Source organism: Mustelus asterias, chromosome 17 (assembly GCF_964213995.1).
Source record: "Mustelus asterias chromosome 17, sMusAst1.hap1.1, whole genome shotgun sequence".
Classification (NCBI taxonomy): domain Eukaryota; kingdom Metazoa; phylum Chordata; class Chondrichthyes; order Carcharhiniformes; family Triakidae; genus Mustelus; species Mustelus asterias.
In genome coordinates this window covers 77,970,573-77,976,572 of record NC_135817.1, presented here as the reverse complement: position 1 = coordinate 77,976,572, position 6,000 = coordinate 77,970,573, and positions in this window count along the sequence as shown.

Genomic DNA, 6,000 nt, shown 5'->3' with positions numbered 1-6,000 from the left:
CCCCCTCCCCCTCTTCCCCCACCCCCCCTTCCCCCTCCCTCCTTCCCCCTCCCCCTCCTCCCTCCCCTCCTCCCCTTCCCCTCCTACCCTTCCCCCTCCCCCACCTCCCCTTCCCCCTCCTCCCCTTCCCCTCCCCTTCCCCCTCCTCCCTCCCCTCCTCCTCTTCCCCCTCTCCCTCCTACCCTTCCCCCTCCCCCACCTCCCCTTCCCCCTCCTCCCCTTCCCCTTCCCCCTCCCCTTCCCCTCCCATTCCCCTCCCCCTCCCCCCTCCTGCTCCCCTCCCCTCCCTCCCTCCCTTCCCCCCTCCCCCCTCCCCCTCCCCCGGTCCCTCCCCCCCTCCCCCCTCCCCCCTCCCCCTCCCCCTCCACTCCCCCTCCCCCTCCCCCCTCCACTCCCCTCCCCCTCCCCCCTCCCCCTCCCCCTCCCCCTCCCCGCTCCCCCCTCTCCCCCCCTTCCCCCCTCCCCCCTCCCCCCTCCTCCCTCCCCCTCCTCCCCCTCCCCCTTACTCTCCCCCTCCCCCTTACTCTCCCCCTCCGCATTGAGACCCATGAGGTGGGCCTCTTGGAGTATGAGCTCCCTGATTTAAGTAATGATTGCCCTGCCCAATCAGGGCGTCTCACCTGTTTGTATATGGAGGAGTGTCAGGGTTACTGACGCTCCGGATTCTGACTTTGTGTCTGAATCACTCTCGGGAGTGGGATTGAGTTTATTAATGAAGGGAATCTGCTGAAAGGACACCGGCCCCTGAGGAGTTATTTCAGTCTCGATATCAAAACTCTCACTTTCGTTTCCAAATCCCTCCATGGCCTCACAGGCTCCCCCCCCCCCCCCCCCCCCCAATCTCTGGAACCCCCTCGGGGTCCTCTGCTTCTGTCCCCTTGAGCATCCTGGTTTGATCTTAATCCCTCCACCCTCACTGGACGCTCCTTTAGTTACCTCAAGCCCAAATGGTGGAATGTCCTTCCCTAAACCTCCCCCCATTAAGGAGTGTTAAGGAGGTGCTTCCCTCCCGACCCCCCAGTCACATTCGGGAATAAATAAATCTCCGGTGACGTTGTGTTTTACGAATGTAATGAGATGGTCCAGGCACGGCTGACATTAACTGTGCAGTGCGTTAAGGACACAGGCCTCAATTTTGAGGAAGTAGCTTTGCTCAGCCCCTCAGCCCAATCGCCCTTATTTTTATTCATTCGGGGGGACATGGCGTCGCTGGCTGGCCAGCATTTATTGCCCATCCCTAGTTACCCTTGGAGGGCAGTTGAGAGTCAACCACATTGCTGTGGCTCTGGAGTCACATATAGGCCAGACCAGGTAAGGACGGCAGATTTCCTTCCCTAAAGGACATTTGTGAACCAGGTGGATTTCTATGACAATTGACAATGGTTTCATGGTCATCAGTAGATTCTTAACTCCAGATATTTTTTATTAAATTCAAATTCCACCATCTGCCTTGGCCGGATTCGAACCCAGGTCCCCAGAACATTAACTGAGTTGCTGGATTAATAGTCCAGCGATAATACCACTGGGCCATTGTTTCTCCTTGCCACTTTGAGACCCTGGGGTCGTTTTAAATTAGCTGAGGAGAGACAGGGCGACCTTCATAGGGAACATAGGAGCAGGGGTAGACCATTTAGCCCATCGAGCTGGCCTACCCCCATTCAATACGGTCATGGCTGATCTGTCACTTAGCCCATAGGACCAGAAGACATAGGAGCAGAAATAAAATCCTGCGGTTCTGTCGAACCATTGGCAGATTTGTTATTAATAATCCGGATTTTAATCCAATGGTAATTAAATTAAATTCCCGTTCCATGGACCCCCCCACCACAGCCACCTGCCTGCCCCCCCCACGACCACAGCCCCCACCGCCACCTCTCCCCCCCCTCCCCGCCCCCACTGGGAGAGAACAAGCGTATTTTTCCACTTGTAATGAAAATTCCTCCTGTTAACAGAGATGTTTCACATGGAGCACCTCTGCCATCTTGTGGCTGGATGTAATAATGACAAGTCACAGATGAGGGGGTCAACACTGAATCAAAGCAGTTACAGCCTGACAAAGGAGCATGATTGTCAAACAGAGTTTGACTGCTTTTTGAAATTGGCCTTCAACACAGGGTCAGAATTTCCCCCAGGGAGACGCACGGTGGCGCAATGGTTAGCATTGCTGCCTCACAGAACCAGGGACCTGGGTTCGATTCCCGGCTTGGGTCACTGTCTTTGCAGAGTCTGCACATTCTCCCCGTGTCTGCGTGGGTTTCCTCCAGGTGCTCTGGTTTCCTCCCACAGTCTGAAAGATGTGCTGGTTAGGTACATTGGCCATGCTAAATTCTCCCTCAGTGTACCCGAACAGGCGCCGAAGTGTAGCGACTAGGGGATTTTCACAGTAACTTAATGTAAACCTATTTGTGACTAATAACTAAAGTTATAGAGGCAACCTCATTCCTTTTATTATAGTGAGTAGCTCAGTTTAGACCTCACTTTCTCCATCCTCTGATGGACCTGTCCAGGCAGATTTTGACGCTGATCTATTCTCCTTCAGGCCTCCTTAAAACCCATCTGGTGGCATGGTAGCACAGTGGTTAGCACTGCTGCCTCACAGCGCCAGGGATCTGGGTTCAATTCCCAGGTTGGATCACTGTCTGTGTGGAGCCTGTATGTTCTCCCTGTGTCTCTGTGGGTTTTCTCCGGTTTCCTCCCACAGCCCAAAGATGTGCGGGTTCGGTGGATTGGCCGTGCTAAATTGCCCCTTAATGTCAGGGGGACTAGCTAGGGTAAATGCATGGGTTTATGGGGATAGGGCCTGTTTGGGATTGTGGTCGTGCAGACTCGATGGGCCAAATGGCCTCCTTCTGCACTGTCGGGATTCTATCCTTCTATCTACCCATAACATTCAAGGCTATGGGCGGTAAATGGGATTAGGTGGGAGGTCAGGTGTTTCTCACATGTCAGGACAGACTCAACGGGCTGAAGAGCCTCATCTTCACTGTGTGATTCTGGTCACCGCTAACAATGGCTACCCACCTGGCAATGCCAATTGGCGAATTTGGATAATTAAATTCCCAATGGTGGGCTAATTGGGGTTACCACTGGGATCTTCCCGGCAGGAATTTGGTTCCACACTTCGGCTAAATCCCAGCAGGCATGCTGCTTGCCAGCAGATGGCGATGGTGGTGGAGTCCTCTTATGCGCACATCCCACAGCAGCAGTGTGGAGTGGCCGGTCGCCCTCTGGAGGGATTTTACCTCCACACGATTGGGCCTTGCAGTCGTGGCCAGAGCTTTGATTTTATAAAATATATCACAAACCCCTGAGTTGAACACCTCAAGATGGAGGTGCCATCACAGTCCCCATCCTGCATTGGCAGTGCCCACACCTACCACCCTGCCAAGGCAGCATGGATGCTCCCCCTGGTGTCCTGCTCCATATCTATGTCACAACCACATTAAGAGTGATGGTGGTTGTCTGTGATAGTTCACTCGGGGGCGGGGTTTTCCAGTCCTTCCCGCCACAGGAATTGGAGCGGGCGGGACACGGACATGCAAAGGTCCATTGACCTCGTGTGGGATTTTCCAGTCTTGAGGTGAGCGCGGCCGGAAAATCCCATCCAGGGAGTCCACATTGCTGTGGCAACGTGCCTTTTTACATGCGTGTTGTAGCATGAAGTCATGGGTAACATGGTAGCAGCTTCAACATTCTGTCTGCCACGTGGCTGATCAGGAATCTCTCCCAATCTTCCCACCTGCCAGTGCCGTGGTTTGGGAAGAATTGCAGGTTGATAGTTAACCCGTCCGACTGCACTGTGAACCCTCAGCCATCAGAGCCTGAAGTGGGACCTGGACGCAGAACTCCCGGCTCAGATTCAGAGACGCTACCCAACTCATCCCACCACCTTCCAGGACACGATTAGCTGATCGTTATCACATTGTTTTTGTGCGACCGCGTGTAAAGTGGCTGCTACATCACAACAGCAGCGACACTGCAAAAATACTCAATTGGCTGCAAAGTGCATCGCAAGGACATAAGAACATAAGAACTAGGAGCAGGAGTAGGCCATCTGGTCCCTCGAGCTGCTCTGCCATTCAATAAGATCATGGATGATCTTTTTGTGGACTCAGCTCCACTTACCCGCCCGCTCACCATAACCCTTAATTCCTTTACTGTTCAAAAATTTATCTATTCTTGCCTTAAAAACATTCAATGAGGTAGCCTCAACTGCTTCACTGGGCAGGGAATTCCATAGATTCACAACCCTTTGTGTGAAGAAGTTCCTCCTCAACTCAGTCCTAAATCTGCTTCCCCTTATTTTGAGGCTATGCCCCCTAGTTCTAGTTTCACCCGCCAGTGGAACCAACTTCCCTGCTTCTATCTTATCTATTCCCTTCATAATTTTATACGTTTCACCCCAGAAAAATGCTAAGTTCTCCCTTTCAAGTCGAACAAAGTGAAGACGGAAGGGGGAGAATTTGTATTTACATAGGATCTCATTACAACGCTCAGAAATTTCCCAAATAAGTTATTTTTCAAGTATAGTTCCTGGTGTAAGTGCGGGAGGCATTCAGCAGAAGACAAGGCCTCACGGACGGCAGCCAGATGAAAGATCAGTTCATTTGATTTTCGTCAATGGTCTGGTGAAGGATGGGGCAGCACGGTGGCACAGTGGTTAGCACCGCTGCCTCACAGCGTCAGGGACCCCAGTTCAATTCCAGCCTCGGGTCCCTGTCTGTGTGGAGTTTGCACGTTCTCCCCGTGTCTGCATGGGTTTCCTCCGGGCGCTCCGGTTTCCTCCCACAGCCCAAAGATGTGCAGGTTAGGCGCATTGGTCGTGTTAAATTCCCCCTTAGTGTCCCAAGATGTGTCGGTTAGGGGGTTTAGCCATGGGGAATGTGTGGGGTTACAGGAATAAAGCCGGTGGAGTGAGGGCCTGGGTACGATGCTCTGTCAGAGAGTCAGTGCAGACTCACTGGACCAAATGGCCTCCTTCTACACTGCAGAGATTCTGTGATCCGAAGGAAGGATTATTAGGAAAAGCCATTGAGAAAGATAGCGAGAGCCTGAGAGAGAGAAGGATGGTAAAACATAATAATTAAAAATGAAGGGAGGACAAGGAAAAAAATAACAGGAAAAGAGTAGAGAATGGAAAGGAAAAAAAAAGTCAGCTGAAATTTCTGTGGAGGTTCCCTGACAGGTCTGCAGATGTGATGTGGAGATGCCGGTGTTGGACTGGGGTAAACACAGTAAGAAGTTTCACAACACCAGGTTAAAGTCCAACAGGTTTATTTGGTCTGCAGATAAATAGGATAAGGCTGAGAATGACCATTTGCACCCTTTCTCCACCCACCTTGCAACAGAATCATTCCAAAAAGCCATTAAGAACTCAACAGAGGTTCAGTGGCCAGTGACTGCAGTCAGGGATGAGAATGTTTCTGTCTGGAGGAATACCGAAGGAAAGCTGAATCAAGATGACAGGGAGAACAAAGCGAGAGAGTCTCTGATCATCATGTGAGAGCAACCAAGTATCCTTCAGCGGACTTTCGACCCTGAGTCACAGGACCACGGCCTGACTGAAACACTGCCTGATTATATCACGATCCGTGCTCAATACACCATTGACAAAACAGATCACCACTGACATTTCATCAGGAATATCGCATCCAATATATCCAATCTGAATTGAGATAAATTTATAGGAACAGTTCATGCCGTATTTATATTCTGCTTTTCCTATAAAAGTGTTTTGAAAGTTTATTTATCAGTGTCACAAGTAGGCTTACATTAACGCTGCAATGAAGTTACTGTGAAAATTCCCTAGTTGCCACACTCCTGCGCCTGTTCGGGTACACTGAGGGAGAACTTAGCATGGCCAATGCACCTAACCAGCATGTCTTTCGGACTATGGGAAGAAACCGGAGCACCCGGAGGAAACCCACGCAGACACGGGAAGAATGTGCAGACTCCACACAGACAGTCACCCAAGCCGAGAATCGAACTAGGGTTCCTGGC